Source organism: Synchiropus splendidus, chromosome 3, assembly GCF_027744825.2.
Source record: "Synchiropus splendidus isolate RoL2022-P1 chromosome 3, RoL_Sspl_1.0, whole genome shotgun sequence".
NCBI lineage: Eukaryota > Metazoa > Chordata > Actinopteri > Syngnathiformes > Callionymidae > Synchiropus > Synchiropus splendidus.
In genome coordinates, this window is record NC_071336.1 from 28,357,509 (window position 1) to 28,375,585 (window position 18,077).

Sequence of the window (18,077 nt, forward strand, 5' to 3'; positions counted from 1 at the left end):
AAAGACAGAAGTGGTTTTTATTGTAACTGCAGCCACTTTCGAGTCAGAGCTGGTGAGATAAATGCAGCTATTTTGGTGGTGGGAGGATTTATGATGACTCCCTCTGACAATGAAATGAGATGTAACGCTGTAGAAGATTGATGATGAGCAGCTTTCTCAATCATTAGCGCCATCTTAATTAATGTTGATGTCATTTTTTGTCTGCATGATGTGAAAATGTGAAATGAGTAAGAAATATTTCAAGCTATCCGGAACATTATGGAACGTGTGTGAGCAAGTCCTTCATTTCCAGACTATAAGCGACTACTTTTTTCTCGAGGTCTGAACCTGCAGCTTATACAGCGACGTGGCGAATATATGGATTTTAACAGGCTAAAGAGCGCCATGCGCTGTTTTCGCTCGCGTGTCTGCAGCTCCACCAACAGAGCCAATCTACTGGAGGACCGGAGACGAGAAGCAGCAGCTGAGACCGGCTGTGGTGTTGGGCCCAAATGCAGTGATGGAAGAGTCACAGGAGGCTGGAGTGAGTCAAATACAACAATTTAACAAATAATACAAACATATACAACAAAAGGCGTCACCAAACCAGGAGAAGAAAATAGAAAATAAATCCAAAGTGTCACTGAAACTGGGAAATATCCACAACGGAATGAGTCCAAGGGAACAAAATAAAAGCAGATCATGACAAAAACAGCACATTTTCAGTGCTTTAATGTCAATAAAAGATGTGAGGAGTTGATGATTCCAATTCAAAACATTGTCCAGTTTGTTTCATGAGTCAGTCTTCATGCTGGAGCCCGTTTTCCAAACTTGTTTAGAAGTGATCCTCATGCATGTTTAACCCGTGTGCACCACTGACCTTTCTACGGTGCAGACAGCACCACTGCAGTAAATGCAGTGCATTTCCACAGTACAAAGTCGCCGACCTTTTACACAAAACCTGAATGAAACTACTCCGACATATTGTGTGTGGCTCTGATGAAGATATTGTGATGTTTACGAGCGCTAATGCCAACCCTGCAGCCCAAAGCAAGTGCACGTTCACTTGAGAAAACTCTTTTCTTCCTATTTTTCTCCAGCGTAAATCCTTGGGGCGCGGTAAGCTGCTTTGCTGCCCTCCGATCTGTCTCTTATGTTTATCTGCAGCTTCACATCTCACAGCTTTCACACGCTTTGTTTTCCCTGCGAACGTGTTTACGCCTAACTGGGCTTCCACACTTTAAAAATGATGAAGGGAGCGGAGAAGTGTTTGTGAAGGTGATCTCCTATTTGTCTGATGTTTCAACGGCTCCCCGTCCCATCTGTTATCAGCCAGAAGCAGCCAGATTGACAAGCATCAGGAACTTTGGATAAAAAGCCGTGCGTCGCCTTGAGTCCAGCTGAGTTGTTTACCACATGAAACAACACAGTTGAGTGAATCGATAGGTTGTATGCAAACCGTATCCAGAGAATGACTCAGTTGTGGCACTCCGGCTGACGTTTTAAACGCTGCAGCTTTCTTCAGGACGAGGGTTTCTCACAGCAACTATGAGACCCATCTGAGTTGGGCAACCAGGGCTACCGGGTGAGCTAATCCATAGCAGACGTACATAACCATAATAGGGCTGTTTTTGTCTGGACTTCACCTCCTACCCACCAGTCCTCACACTATAACATAATCCTGTCATGAGCTAAGAGTGAATTTGTCCCGATAATCAGCTCTAAAAACAGTCAGGGGCCAGCGACCCTGCCTGCAAGTAAAAACCTGGTTTTTGTATCAAATCTTTTTCATGACTAACAACTTAAAACAACAAACAACCTGGTGAGCTATGTCTATAGAATTACCATTAACATTTACAAAACACTTGTGCTGTGATGTGGCGCGAGCTGCATCCTCTTGAATATAGTTTTAAGCAGTGACGTTTCATAACACCATCGATAATGACACCATAGCTGGAGAAATATGATCCACTTATGCTCCTCAACTGGGTTCAGGTGATGCAATGCTCAGAGAGGGAGAAAAAAAGTAGCGGCCAATACACAAACTCTCTCAGCGGTCACCTTGTCGACTGTGGTGACTGCTGTAATACTTTATAATAGCCTCCTGTGATCCAGGAGAGGCACACAGTAGAACCACAGGGTAACTGGGAGGAGCCACCCGGGCAGACCCAGGACACATTGGCAAGACTAGGTCTCCACCAGCAGGAGGTCTGGGTGTTTGACTGTATCAGCATCAGTTTCTTCCTGATAACATTTGCGAGCTTCTGTAGGTGGCGCTCTCACAAACTCCAAACTCTGAGCAGGTCCATGTGAGACACCAAGCGTGGCAGAGAGTGGCCTGACCAGACACCACCTCTCCTGAAAGACGTGACACTTGTTATTAGAGTGTGTTGCACTATAATGATCTGGGTTTCAGGAGAGCCTCTCCGGCTGCTCCAGTCAGCAACATAAAGCCTCTCCTGGCTTCCCACTCATCTGTCAGGAGCGCCGCTAAATTTAATCAAACGATCCGCTGTAAGTGAAACCTCTCATTAAGTCCACGAAAGTCAGAGAAAATGGAGGAGCGGTGTGGTGTGCAGAAATCATCTGCTCCCCTCAAGTGCTGCTCTAATTAAATTCACCTTTTTCCTCTCACCAGCCGTTGTTGACAAGCTGCTCTCCAACATCTCCCCCCCCCCCAGACACTTCAGCTCGTGGTCCCATCGCAGCAAGCACGTGTGAGTTCCTGGAAGCAGCCGACCAGTCGGTTCACAGATGATGAAACAGTGGTGTAAAGGTGTGAGAAGGAAAGATGATCACGTAAGATAACACAAGCGTTCCACCTGGATCATGGCCGCCTTAACTGTCATGTCATGATGTCAAGTTACCTCATGTAATTCCCTGAAACAGGTGCGTAGATTAGGGGAGGATACATGTCATCGGCGTTTCACCACTGCAGATGCTAGTGTGGGAAATTTGAACATGGATGTCACCCGGCTCTGGATGATGGGGAGCATGTCAGGCAGAAGCCACGGTGGCGAGGGAGGGAGGAGAAGAGGATAAACTCTCTGTTTGGTGATAATTGAGCAAATGTATTTCTAGGGAACTCTGGCCTCCCCACTGTCCACCGGCCTAACACACAGTCGTTCACTCTGATATGACAAGGGGAGGCAATTACATGTCCCGTGGGGCTACATGAAAACTCTCGCTCGGAACCTGGGAACGCAACGTTTTAATGGAGTATTTGTTTGTCACAAGCGGAAGTTCAGACATGAACTCAGGCCTTGTAGACTGGCTTTGTGTGTCATTGTGTATTGTCCAACCCACAGCAGAACCAGGTGCAAGTCATAGTTATCAAATTTACTAAAGAAAAAAAGAACAAAATACACTTGATTTGAACTGTTGAGAAAATTGGAAAATCTGAATAAAATTCGGAATAAAATAAATATCATAAAATGTATTTTATTTAAACTCCAAAGAAGATGTAAGTCAAGTGTAAATGAATGTATTGCCATAAAATGTTCTAACTAATTTTCAAAACTGCTTCAACAGGTGCTTTGATGAATAGTTATTACTGTTTGGGGGCAGTAGTTTGGTGACACACTACTGCCACCATACATGGCTCATGTATTAAAACTGAGCATCTCACAGCGCTCATGGCCCAAAGGCATAAAACAAAAAAAACGTTGTGCTGCCCTCTAGGAGGCGCTCATGCTTCAGAATCACTGCTCTACGACACCTGTAAATGTAGCTGCTTGTGTGGAGCTGTGGAACGCTCCTTGTGTTTCCTGCAAAAGACCACAAAATCGTTTCCATCCCGAGAGCCGCGGTGTTTAGGAACAGCAAATACATGTGCACTTCTTCATCTTTCAAGACAATATTTCGCAGCAGTTGAAAAGTTGCTCCTATAAGTCAGTGGTTCTGTTTACAGCGAGCGGCGCATCATCAATCCCCTGATTCTTTCCGGGTCACATAAACACGAACGGATCACGTACTGAGGGGGTAATATTTCGTGCAGACACATTTTTAGACTTACTAAACTCAGAAATGGATTAACATGGTTCTTTCACTCTGACACCATTAGTTAAGGTGGCGTTTCATCTTCCTAACACTCTTCATTCATGGGCTCCCATTGGTGGTCCCCTCGAAGTGAATCCTGTCTGCATGAAGTCATCCGGTTTACTGAGTGTATAATCCACTTGCTAAACTGGATGTGAAGTCTGAGCTACCGCTCCAGAGCAGCGCCATTGCTTGAGCAACAGTCTGGTCATGATCAATGAGCTCAGCCACGCAGTGGAGGAAGGGAACTGGATCGAATGTCCGATATGCAACTGGCTTTGCATATTACCTTATGAATTTGTGCATACAGATTATTTTTGTGTTTTAATTTGGGCTGCGTAGCAGCAGTCAGCGGGGAAACATGAGGAAAATGCACTAAACATTGGAAGAAAGACGTGTTCTGGCCCCTCTCCAGGGGTGAGAAACGTGCTCACTGTGCTGTTAAAATCCAGAATAAACATTCAGAAAGCACAAAACAATGAATCCAAAACATAACAGAACAGCACTAACGTACCCTGGATGAGTTAAAAAATTGTTTTGTCGACTGTCTCTGCAGTCAGTTTGAAGCTGCAATAATGTAATATTCACCAGCAGCCTGTGTATTGTACATATTTCCAGTAGGGGACAAATCAGGGGAAAAGACATATTCAACTTTGTTTCTTAAAAAAATGATCCTGTGTTGTTTGGTGACTCTGTTGAATGACAGAAACCTGTTTGTTTAGTCCTTTTGTTTTCCTTAAAATATAAAAATTCTTGTCTTGTTCTCATAATAAACGTTCTCATGAAAGTCCAGTTCAACTGCAGTGAAGTTGAGTGAGGGTCCAGAACACTGTCCAGTCCATGACCTGCTGTACATCAAAACCAAGAGTCCGTCACCAGCCCAGAAATCTAATTCTGATGTTTGCTTTTCTTTAAGTTTGAACTCTGAGTATGGCAGAGTGATGGAGCGAGGCTGTGTCATTTCATGGGGACGTCTGGGGAAGATGAAGACCAACGGTGGGGGCAGACTGTTGATCCCTGAACAGACTGCAGAGCCGCTGCCAGCAGATCTGCAGTCTGTGTCATTGAGACAAACAAGTGTCTGGCCACTCCATTGTTACTTCACACTCATGCCAAGCCGTGCACGTCCTGGCACAAGCAGAGAAGAAGGTCTTCATTCTCTTCACATATAACAGAGGAAATTTTGAATTCATTAAGGAGGTTATAGAAAACGCTTATAGGCAAAGTTTCTAGTTTATTACATTATAATAACTATGAGGATGGTACAGTATCGTACCGTTCTGATTTAACTGTATCCTAAATGAAGTCAAAAAAACTGTTGTTTTCCATGTTATGGGTTGCAGTGTTTCAAGGTCTTATGCTGCTAACCATCAGAACATCCATGCTGCCACTGAGCTCCCTGGTTTACCGCCTGCAAGTTGACGTGCACCAACATGCAGGTTTTGTTCTTTCTCATCCAATGTAGCCTCCGGTCAGCTGACCTGATGGTGAGTTCACAACTTCCTGCAACAAGAGCAACAGCAACAGCCAGACTGCCGATGCCAACAGGAGAACGTGTGGTCAGGCAGATGGAAATTCTGGACCAGCAGATGACTCCTACACAGACTGATGTCACATGACCTCCCCGCACACAAGTTCGATCAGACATTGTTGGCTGTTGACAAACAATAAATATGCATCAGTCTGCTGTGTTTTCTCATCCCAACAGTTGCATATCTATACATCGAGGACTGCAGCAGCTACAGGTCACCTGTCTTTTTTATTTAGTGCTAACATGGATTAGAAATACCCAGGTTGTTTCCTCTTTATTCTTCTTCGACTGACCCGGTTCAGTCATCAGAATATGATATGAATATGATATAATATGAACCCTTCTCATCTGCTGTCTACTGGCTCAAGCTGCAATAGGAGAAGCACTGGTGGGGGTGGGTGGTGAGTTTCTTGCTCCCTCAATGATGATGCAAGACCTGATTTTACTATGCTCTCACAAGGTAGTCTTTGGAAAGTGATGTAGCTCTAAAATTCCAAGAGAGTGACTCTGAATGTTTCCACAACACATTCTTATTCCTAAGGCCTCATCTTTTGACAATTGTCAAAGCGTCCAAGGTTGACTCAGAAGCCAGTCATCCATGTTGTACGCCGAAAAGGACCCATTTTCACTCGGAAGACGTACTATAGCGATGATCCTTAAGGGACGTTTGCACCCAAGGTGGACAGAGAAGTCAGCCTTCCGCACTACATGTTATTTCATAGGTGTTTCAAAGGAGTAAAAATGTTTCTCCCGTGGAGTATTACGTTAGATGTCACTTGGTATATATAGCATGTAATGTGTCTCTCCCCTTTACTGACAGCGACACATGACGATGTAGAGAGCCAAAGGAAAGGAGCGCCATCCCATGGCGAACCCTAACCCAAACCTCCATCTTTCTTTAGCTGTCCATGGTGTCAGGATATGTCGCGGAAGGCGTAACAGGCTTCAATTGAAAGCCTCAGGCGTCAACATGCAACTCTGAAAGCTGCCTTCTGCATCAACAAAGTCACTTGAAGATAGTCAGTATTTGTTATTTATTTATTTCTGGGAGTGAGAATAAGTGGCAAAAATGTACCCGCACTTTTCCAACAATGTTACCGTCGCTGATCACGTTGGTAATGCTGTACAACAATATATCCACCAGGAGGAGCAGCCTGGAGTCAAGAGTTTATGACAACAATAAAGTCCCAAACCAACTTGGTGACTGTGGAAAAAGTATTGATAATGTATCTCTTGAACAAATGAGGAAATTGAGGCAGCGTTGTATGAAGTGGTGGTCAGTGAAGCCGTTGAAGATATCGCGAGTGGAGGACAGAGAGTTCCCGCCATTGTTATGCCGTCTTAGAGCTGCGTATCAGGTAGTAACAGCACCACTGCCCCCCATGGCTTCCGGTGGTACTGCTCTGTTTGGACCGTATCCGTAAGCTTTATTCAGAAATAATGACAACTTGAAGGCAGAGCACAAGCAGAAGACTTGGAATAATGGATAAAGAAATGCAAATCTTCACTTAAGCTAATGTACAGGACTCTGGAATTCAAAATTGCCTTCACTTAGGGGAAATAAAGAGACAACTGTAATACAATCCATTCGTCTCTCTGATCATGTTCCATCCCTGACACGCCATGGAAAGCGGTGCCTTGTTGTCGTGTGTTTGATGTGGAATTGAAATAAGCTTCCAAGCCAATCGCCGCACAGAAAGGACCATCCTCCAGGGGGTCAACATGTATCACAACACCGCTGGCTGAAATAAGGCATCCACTCCAAGCAACAGGTGAATATGACATAGAGAGCGGGTGAGAACGCCGCTCCAGATGAAGCTCTTTCATTCACCTGAAGGAAACTGTGAGACGCTGGCAGGCAGCTTGGCAGGTCCCTGTTAGCCAAACCTCTTCTCAGTCCTGGCTCTTTGTGTGCCCACACAGAAGAAAAACAAATGCTTGTGTTCTACTCACGTGCAGCTAAATCTCTGAACAAGGCTGCAGGTTTTTGTTTCTCCGAGGTTCCAACTTTCTGTCTGCCGTTCATTTAAACACTCGGGACAAAGGGTATCTTTTTTTTTTTTTTTTTTAAGGTTGAGCAAGATCTGCAGGAGGGAAAAGAAAATCCGATCGGGGTATTGGAACATGCATTTTAATGCACCTATAAAGGCATGCTCCGCCTTATCATCAAGGGGGAAATATGGAAATGCACTTTTGTTGAGGCTCCAAAAGTGATCGCTCATGTTGCTGTAGCTGAGAGAATAATGAGAAGCCTGATGCAGCACTGCAGTCTCTCAGGCCGCAGACTGATGAGCCAGGAGCTCATTGCATTATGGAGAGAAGGATGGAGGAGTGAAACACCACACACACACAGGAAAACATCCCACTGACACAAATCTGCTGCCAGCTTCAATTCCCACGCCTGTACATCACATTTACGGGGAAAGGTTAAGCAGAAACAAGCGGCTGAATTGGCCTGGTCAGGTGGGGAGAGGCAAACTTGATTCCAGCGAGGGGAGGTGAGGACAGAGGTGACCACAGCACGGCGGGGCGTCACTTTAGAGTTGAGATGGAAGAGAAAGGAAAAAGGAGAAAGAGCGTGCAGGCGGATGGATTGGACTGTCAGAGAGACGCTGAGGTCACCGAGTCTCACTCGAGTGTCTGGAGTCACGTGTCTGAAGGTACGTCTCAACAAGTGCACCAAGCCGATGCGCAACACCACGTATCGACTGAGGGTCCAAATGGTGATGAACAGAGCAACAACTGTTGTGGCTTCAGCTTTATGATCGTAGTGGCTCTTCATTGTTTTGGCACTTTTACAGCCCTCTATTGGAAAGCCATTACATAAAATCAGCACAGTTCTTCTTTCTACATCGGCTGTTTAGAGGTCCATGTGTGACACACCGTGTCAGTGACTGGGTGTCACGTGTTGCACCAGAACACAACCCTGTTCTGTACCTATTTAAAAAGCTGGTGAGTGACTTATATCAACTGCTTTTTTTTGTTTTTCTTAACCAAAGGTCCTTGGCGTTTAACAGGCTTGAGGAAAAATTGAGGAGCACTGGTGTCCTCTCAGACATGTGGTGAGTCCATGAATCCTACCCACTTCCATTCAAGCCCCTTCAGTTATAGAGACTACACAATGAATCTCAACCAGTTGTGTCGACCTCTTTGTCTCAAAAGGACTCACGCTGACAAGAGTTACCAAATTTTCTGGACTAAAGAGCGCAACGGAATATTTAACAAGGAAAATAGATCTTTTTCATCCATAAGCCACACTGGACTATAAGCTGCGGGGGCACTAGTGCTGTCTGCGCCTCAGAAAATGCATGAGGGTCACTTCTAGAGATGCTCTATTTCTAGTTTTGAAAACGTGGTCCAGCATTGAGCAATGTTCTGAACTTGAATCATGAACTCCTCGCATCTTATTTACATTTAAAGTGTTCAAAATGCGCTGTTTTCACCCTCCAGTGGATGGGCTCTGTTTGCAGAGCTGCGGACACACGGGTGAAAACAGTGCAATTTGAGCGCTTTAGGTAAATAAAATGTGATGGTTTGATGTGACGAGGCTCAATATTTTTGGACTGTAAAAGGGAAGATGGATGCTCCAAGAGACAGGGAGAGCACTCAGCGGAAGCAGCTGTCTTCAACCTCTTTCATGAAAGTTCCCACTCTGGACGTTTGCAAATGTTTCAGATTCAGGTGGCCAAAGAACGCTGCACCTGACACAAAACAGCAGCGGATTCGGTCGATCAGATTTTGTGATCTGCAAAAACAGGCAGTGATCAGCATTCACCGATCACGCCGAGATCCACCTTTCATAATCGGTGGCCAATCGTTTGGAGCATCCCTAGTAAGAATCCATATATTAGCTGCGTTGCTGTATAAGCCACAGGGTTCAGACTGTAAGAAAAAAAGTAGGGGCTTATAATCTGGAAAATACAGTATTTTAGGAGTCAGTCTCCAGTCGAGCCCCTCAAGTAATATGAGGTCAACTGAATTTGCATACTCAGCACGAATGAGTCAACTCTGGGGCACGTGCCGACACTTCACATCTGTGACTCCTAAATTACCGTCCTTCCAAATTTGGACTCGCAAGCAGAAACATTAAAAGGGTAGTTTCTGACTGACTTTATGGTGTAAGCTCACGCATTTCTACTTGAAATAACAGCTAAGATAATCACACCTGGACCAGTTATAACTCCTCCCACCTGCCAGCCACCTTTTTTTTTCCAAGTGTCCCACGAGAAAAACAAGGCATTTCTAAGCTCAAAAGTGAGCAGATCAGGTGAGAGGCTCTGAAGGTCACAACGTCCACATGAACAGGTCCATTTAAAAACTGTTTTCAGAAAAGCAGCCGACCATGTCATTTGATTCTGAGAAATGGAATTGTGGATATTTTGAGAGGACAGTGCATAAAGGTCAAAAGGTTTTCTCTAAATGCACCAGAGCTCTACTTTTAGCTCACCAATTTAACCACAAGGAGTTTGTTGGTGTATTCAAAACCTCATATTTTGATCTTAAATCCAAATAAAAATACAAGGAACAGATGTTCTCTCCCCCACATTGAACTTTTTAGGTCCTTTTCAGGCTTAACATGAGAACATTTGGATGCCAAACATGAAGTGACAGAGATGGGTAATTTCATCTTCACTCATCCACAAATCACCAACTTTATCATGGTGCTTTAACATCATTTATTTCAGGTGAAGAATAAACCAATGACTTTGTCGTGAGATCAGCCTCACATGAAGATGACTTTTCATGCTCACATGTGCCAGAGAAGTCAGAACGTAGTAACCTGTCCCATCATTGTTTGGTGTTCAGCTGCATGTTTCAGTGGCAGTGAGCAACAGACTCCTCTCAGCCTGAGCATCGATCGGCTCCAGATCCGTCCAGGCCAGAGCACTGAACCACTCTCCAACTCTTGTGCGTCATTTGAGTCACTTACTCATCTTGACTTGATTATATTGTATTATATTTAGACCTGAGTATACAGGTGTTTAGGAGACAAAGTCAGAGGCTAGACTGAGATGGTTTGGACATGTACAGAGGAGAGAGAGAGCCAGTACATTGGTAGGAAGATGTTGAGGTTGGAACTGCCAGGCAGAAGGTGGAGAGGAAGGACAAAGAGGAGATTGATGGAGGTGGTGAAGGAGGACATGAGGTTTGTAGGTTTGAGAGAAGAGGAAGCAGAGGACAGGGGGAGATGGAGGAGGATGATCCGCTGAAAGAGAAAGAACAAGACTCGTTTAAACTTGATTCCATTTGTATTTAACCTTTAACAGCACAGTAAGTTGCGACCATGTATCCACTCGCTACATTCCTTGACGTGTTCCATGTCTTAATCATAGGTTCCCGCTGAGGTGTGAGAAGCTGTGAGAGTGAGTCACCCAGAGCTCAGTGGGGAGTTTGTATTTACGTCACAGATAATGACACTTCATTTATGAGTTGCTGAAAGTGACAAGCGCTATCGGGTTAGATATCGATCTTGTTTACTTTTCCAGAGAAGAGTGCACTCACAGAGGGTCAGACCCGAGGAACTGACCCGGACGCCAGTGTGAACTGGCTGCCGGCAGGGTCTGTACCTTCTGAGTGAGAACCTGTGAAGAACAGTTCACCACCTTCCACGAATGGAGGAAGGTGGTGGGAAGCTTGGAGGGAAGCTTACAGAGGAAGACGGAGGGGGAGCGAAAGGAAGAGACGAATCTGAACACATCTGAATTCCATTAGCTGAAGCAGGTTTTGAAAAGAATAATGGTAAACAAAATGTCATTTTCCTGAGCAGCGTCTGGGGAAAGGTTTGAGATGTGAAATCAAAAGCGAGGCTTCAGCACCTTCCATATCGATTCCTGAACACCTTCCGCCACACACACACACTCTCACACACACATTAAACAAACAACCTGGGGTGGACGTTCAAACTGTGTCAACACTGTCCATGATGCCTGAGTGAAAAGTGATGTGGTTAAATGTGGTTCATTCATCCTCCTCTGCACCAGGCTGTTCCTCCCGTCAAGTGAAGCGTCTGACAGAAATTCTCTCCGAGTGAGACTTTTCATCCTGCCGCTGTTCCACCTCTTCTCCCAATCCTCCAACTCCCCTCCTGCCGGCACCTCATGTCAGTGTCTCCATTGTGGACCAGATGAGGCGCACGCCAGTGATGTTGATGCTCATATGGACGGATCGCCACGTGACATCAGCGGCGCACTTCTCTTCTTCCGCTCATGAAAACAACAGCATTTGGTGGCAAAGTGATCATCCCTCAGGGACCAGGAGAGCCGTAAACACACTGCCACACTTGACCCAGTTGAATTGATGTTTAATTTAAAACACTTTAGAATGAAGGAGCACAGCTTTTATCTTTTGGCTCATTTTCTATTGATAAGCAAAGTGCGTCCAGACTATAGCTACCATGATAAATACATAAGCTCTGAAGGTGCAGTCCAGAGTTTGAGCCAAAATCCGCTCATGCTAAGTGGGTCCACCACGCTATTTCTGGAGCCAGATAGAGAAAGTCCTAGTGTGTCAGTGAGCAGCACTTTCAGTTTAAAATGTGGAGGTAACGCTGCATTTTTAAGCAAAAGTTTGACTTTTCATTCACGACGGGTCCATCCTCAAAACACGAGCAGTGCATCATGGGAACGCCTGTGTGTCTTCTCTGAGAATCTGTTACAGAACTTTTTTTTTTTTAAACAATATGTGGTCTTCATAAAAGTCCATTCTCCACTCATTAATGGTTAAAGAAGAGCCATGACCATCGAGAGAGGACTAAAGTTGTGTATTACAATAGTGTCCAGTGACGTCCTTCAGAGTGAAACGGGTTCTCCATCAGCTCCGAATTTGGACAAAAGCTTTGGGGTTGATGGCACCGATCGGAATGATCTTGTGTGAAAATTGCCTGAATTTTAAATATAAAACAACTTCATGTGTACAACAACTCACTCACAACTTTTTGAAGGTCAAGAAGTGGACATTTATGTCCAACACTGACGCACTTCTCCGGCTTGGTGTAATTGCCATTGTGCTATTCCACTTCTGAGTCATATATATATATATATATATGAAATATGCGTTCAGTAATCATGTCAATAAAGTCAACTTTGACTTTTAGAAGTCAGCCTTCCGAGTCTTCGGAATTGAAATGTTGACTCACTAGGCTCTCAATTGGACCAGCATTTCCTGATGTTTGAAAACAATGGTCGGGGGTTTGGATGAGGACCGCGGGTCTCACTGTTGCTCTCATTGTGGAATATATTGCGTAGCACATTTCGGCATCACAAGTCAAGCTCAAGACCACCTGAGATGCCATGTATATAGCAAGTGATCCGGCTCTTTTCTAAGGTCAGAAACCCCATGACCAAGCCCAGGTCAACAACAGTGATTCATAACCCCGGAGCCGAGGGCCATTCGATGATATTTAGATATTGTTTTATTATATTTATTTTATTCAGAATTTTATCCATGACATACAGTTTTTCCACTTTTCTCAACAGTTCACATCGAGTGTATTTCTTTTTTTCTTTAGTAAATTTGCTGAACATGACGAACATGACTTGCATCTGATGCTGCTGCTGGTTGGACATAATAAATATCTTTTGCGATGATCACATTATTCTCTTGATTCCTAAATTTAAAAAAAAAGTCACTCTCTCTTCAATTCCACCCTTTTCAATCCGACGGGGTATTTGAAGAATTTTATCTCACTTATTTGTGACAAAATGTCAATTTTTTGTGTTTTTGTCATATTTTTGTTTCACTGATCTAAATGTTTTTTATGTCAAATTTTACATTTTTCTTTTGCGATGGGTGCCTTGTTTCTGGCCCTAGCCTCCCAAAAACGTCTGTGCATGTGCCTGTGTTTAAATAAATTTGGGTCAAAACCGGTAGCTCCACTATACTAAAGTGAAATCTTTTACCTGGGTTTCCCTTCGTCCTCCTCCAGCGAGACGTTCCAAAGACAGAGAGCAGCAAGCTGGACTTGTATCTGAAGAAGAAGGAGATGTGATGATGTCATTTACATGAGACAGTGATTGGAGGAAACCCATGAAATCGGGGGGGCCACGATCCATCGATGGATGAGATTATGCTGCCTGGCTCCTTACAAATAAACCATCAGGCCCCTGAGAATACAACAACAGGAAACAAGGAAACCTTTGCCAGAGCAGCGTCTGCCTCCCAGTCACAGTTTGACATGTTGGGGGGGTAATAAAGACGGGAGGGGCGGGAGACAAATGGGGTGACATTTTGTATGTGTGGAGGAGGATGCTAAACTGTTTTTATCAGCGGACAGAAGCGGTGGCAGCTACATCAAGGCTGTGAGGGTGTTTGGCATTTGATGAAAGAATGAGCAGGGGGTCTGTCCTTTCCACCGTGTGGGATGCAGATTGAAAGTGTGTTAGAGAGCTGTGACGGATGGAGGGACCTCCCCCACCCACCAGGCAGGAGAGATGAAGCCGGTGACGGGGGACATACCTCACCACGGTGCGTGGCACTGAACGCCATCCGTCTGAATCCTGAGCAAACATTATCGCCGGCTCCTTATTTCGGACATTCGTCAAGTCGGCGGGAAGAGGAGCGCTGCACGGCGCTTCTCTCGCTGGAGTTCACTGGAGGTGAAGAGCCAGGGAAAAGACAGAATGAATGACTCCTATTTACGCCGCCAATTACTAGTTACTTGAGTGTTTCTGGAGTTCAGCGTGTGGCCGAGGTTCTCTTGTCGGGATTAGCTTCGATGTGATGTGAAGAGGCTGCAAACACTTTTTGGGACTTGGCTGATCATTACAGTTAATTAAGACTAATTCCATTCTTTGCGAGTCGAAGTGCCTCAGTGACCATGGCAACCTGCTCCCAGAATGGCGAGCAGCAGCGCGGCCTGCTGCCGCTCCACTTCCTGCGGCAGTCTTGGTGATTTGTGGAGCAATTACCACATGGCTGGAGGAGAAAAGGCACTTCAGCGAGACAAGTCGGTGTCTCGTCTTCAGCGTGACATCCTCATGGTGTCTGTTGTTCTTTTTCTTTCTCTTTTTTTTTTTTTCGCGGCACCAGCTGGAGCGGAACAACCACGTCATCTGCAGTGTGGAGCTGGAAACTGTAACGGTTGTGAGGGGCCATCCTCAAAAGAAAGACATGACAGAAAAAATATCCAATATATATACTTAAATAACCAGGACAAAATCAATGTAAAAAGATTAAATGTAAGTAAGGATATTAAGAAGTGCAAGTATGCCATGAAACTTTTTGAAATATTTTATTTTATATGCATTTAATTTGAATCTGAGTCGACATAACTATGCACCAGACATTCAAGATAAAAAGACTTTATTTCAACGTATATTTTCAATATTCCTTCGATGTATTTTGAGGAACATGAAAAACACACAAAAATGGCCAATGAAAAGAAGAAAATTATAGTCTTCAAACAAGAACATGCTGTAAGTGGTGGCGATGACTAAAAGAGAAAGAACAAAAAAAGAAAAATTACAACATAACAGTTAAAAGGGCCACAAAAATACAGGCATTGGGCTGAATATGGCCCCCGGGCCGCACTTTGCCCAGGTCTGGTTTAGGGAAAACAAGACAAAGCACGTCAGTTTTGACAGGCAGGAAATCCCAACACCAACAACCGCTCCTGGCTGGTTCCAGTCATATCTCTCTGACAGGTCATCTCCAAGTCACCATAGGGATTTACCTGCAAGGGTCCATTTTAGGTCCCATGTTACCTTACGTGTCCTTCCACTGCTTTTACCCGAAAAGAATTCTCAAGGCTGAAGATCTCACTAAGTGGATGAAACAAAATTTCTTCAGGTGAACCAGTCAAAAATAGAAATATTAGTCTCACCAAACTCTCCAAGCTTCCCTGATAGAAGCCTTGGACCCTTATCCAAAAACAACACCTATAGCTGAAATCCTAGCGTCCTATTTGAGCCCTCACTTTCTTTTGACCTTCACATGAAAAAAAGCAGCCCAGTACTGTTTCGTCCAGATGAAAATGATCTCTAAAATCAAACCCATTCTCTCACATGGCGACTTCTATATTCTCACGCCTGAACTACTGTGACTCCCTCTTCACTGGCAACAAGAAATGTCTATCACAGCGCCAGCTGGTTCAGAACTCAGCAGCAAGGCTTGTAACTGGCTCTCACAGACCGCAGCGCATCACACCAGTATTAGCTTCTCTGCACCGGCTCCCTGTCCTCTTTAGAATCCACTTTAAGATTTTATTAATAACTTTTAAAGCCTGTCTTGGCCTGGCCCCCTGCTGCATTGTAGAACTGCTGACCCCTACTGCTGCTCTAGATTTAAATCTAGAGGTGACATTCAGGGATCCCCAACTCTGGAACAGTCTGGCACAGTAGATCTGAAACATGACGTGCAGCACCACATTTAAATCCCTGCTAAAACTCACTTTTGGTGTAGTCCACCATTGCGGTCGAGGGAGTAAAGCACTTGTAAACATTGTTCTAAAAAGTAGAAAGTATAAACAATCTCTTATTATTATTATTATAGTTATTATTATTATTATTATACAAACTCAACTGTAGCTAAGTGTTGTAGCGCTTGACTCGACTCGTGGACTCAAGACCACATGACCAACGTCTTGGCCTCAGACTCGACCATGCTGGACTGAGGACCTTGTGTCAAGAACAGTCAAGACTTCCTCAGACTGTTTTAATTCATGAGAGATCCCCGACCAGTAAGGCTTGTTAAGGCTTGTTTGTTTTTGAAGCCACCACCTGAATGTGACCCTTATGCCCATTAATGAACCTCTTTTACCTCACAGACAGGGATTGATCATGGAGGTTGTGTCTCATTGGGCTTGACTTGCTCCTGCCCCTCCTTGGTCTTGGTCTTGACTCGATCTGGCCTGCTGGGACTGGACTCATCCTTGGGTTAGGTGGTCCTAACTGCAATACCCCTTCAGTTTGTAAATAGTGATGATGTATGACCAATGGACGTGAGGCAGAATTCAGGTGTTTATCAAGCTACACCAGAGGGCTACTGTACTTACAAGAGATTGCAAACTATATCTGCAAAAACTGACGGAAGAACACCAGCAGAACCCCAGTGTGTTGATGGAGGATATTGGGAAGTGGCCAAATATACACTGGTAGAACTACAGTCCAGTGTTTAGGAGGCTGGAAGCATCTATTAACTCGACACCTCTGACTTCTTACAACCCACCCATGACCTCCTGAAGACACTGTGCTGAGAATGTTGCCACTTGACGTCACGACTGCACTGATACAACAGTCTTCTAGTGACCATCTGCTACAGTGGCTTATTTTCATGTGATGACTCATTCAGGTCACAGACTGAAAAGTTTACACACACTTGCCGCTCTTTTCTCCGTGATCCACAGTGGTTTTGTGTGATAAATATAGCAGCGTTTTCTCTCGACTGTTGAAAGAACCGGCATGAAAGACGACACTCTAAACTCATGTGACTATCACTACTTACGTTGATAACAAAGGTAACATATACAAAAGCTCTTGCATTACATTTACCATGTGCAGCATGTTTTAAAATAAATCATCCTTCCTTGTACTCTTCTCTTCTTACTAGGTGATAACTCCGGTTCTTCCATGCTTACTTCTATGATTTTTCTCTGAATGATTCCTCTTGCAACACAATTCAAAACAAGGGATGTGGGCCGCAGTGCATTGCGCATGCGCACACAACGCTCCTATTGTCAAAGCTGAAAGCAACAAGAAAAATAAATGCGCGATTGATGATAACTTTTGCTCGTATGATGCGCCGACCGTGACGATCCGTTTTGGATCTGAAATTGGCAAGTTGATATCGGTCTGGCGTGAAACGTCAGTGGGAATTTTTTTTGTTCTAATTTATTTTTCCGGCGTACACGATTTGCAATTGTAAAAAAAATAGAATACTGTCAGACTGTCGAATTCGTGACCAGTCTTTGTTTATTTTATTTTATTTTATTTTATTTTATTTTATTTTATTTTATTTTATTTTATTTTATTTTATTTTATTTTATTCCAAAGCACTCTCCTAGTTGGTGGGATTCCCACTGACCTAGGCAATAAATTGGATTCTGAAAACATAGTTGACAGGTATGAAAGTGTACCTTCCATCCTGAAGGCCAAAGACCTTTGTTGTTGCACACCAAGTCTGCGACAAGATGAGCAATGTGGACGACATGGCAGAGGGTGTGGAGAAGAATAAGACCTGGGGAATCTGGAGGAGGAAAGAAGGAAGATTGATATCTCAGGTGAACCATAACAAATAAAGAACCATTCACCTTTCAGCTGCAGCGTGGGCTTCCACAGTCTTGCTAGCAGTGATAAGCCACTGGGGTGTGGAGAGGCTCCTGCACACCTGATCCTCAGCAGCAGGTTTGTTGACGCCGTCTCGAGGACGTCACTGTTTTAAAAGCATCAACAAGAGACGGAACAAGGGAAGGTCTCCGAGGGCAAACAGCTCTGCTGCGCCGAATTGATGATGGTAATTGCAGCCATCTGTCCTGCGTTGAACCGCAGCAAGTGTTATTTGTTCACAACAAATTGAGCCTTTGACTGCCTCAGGC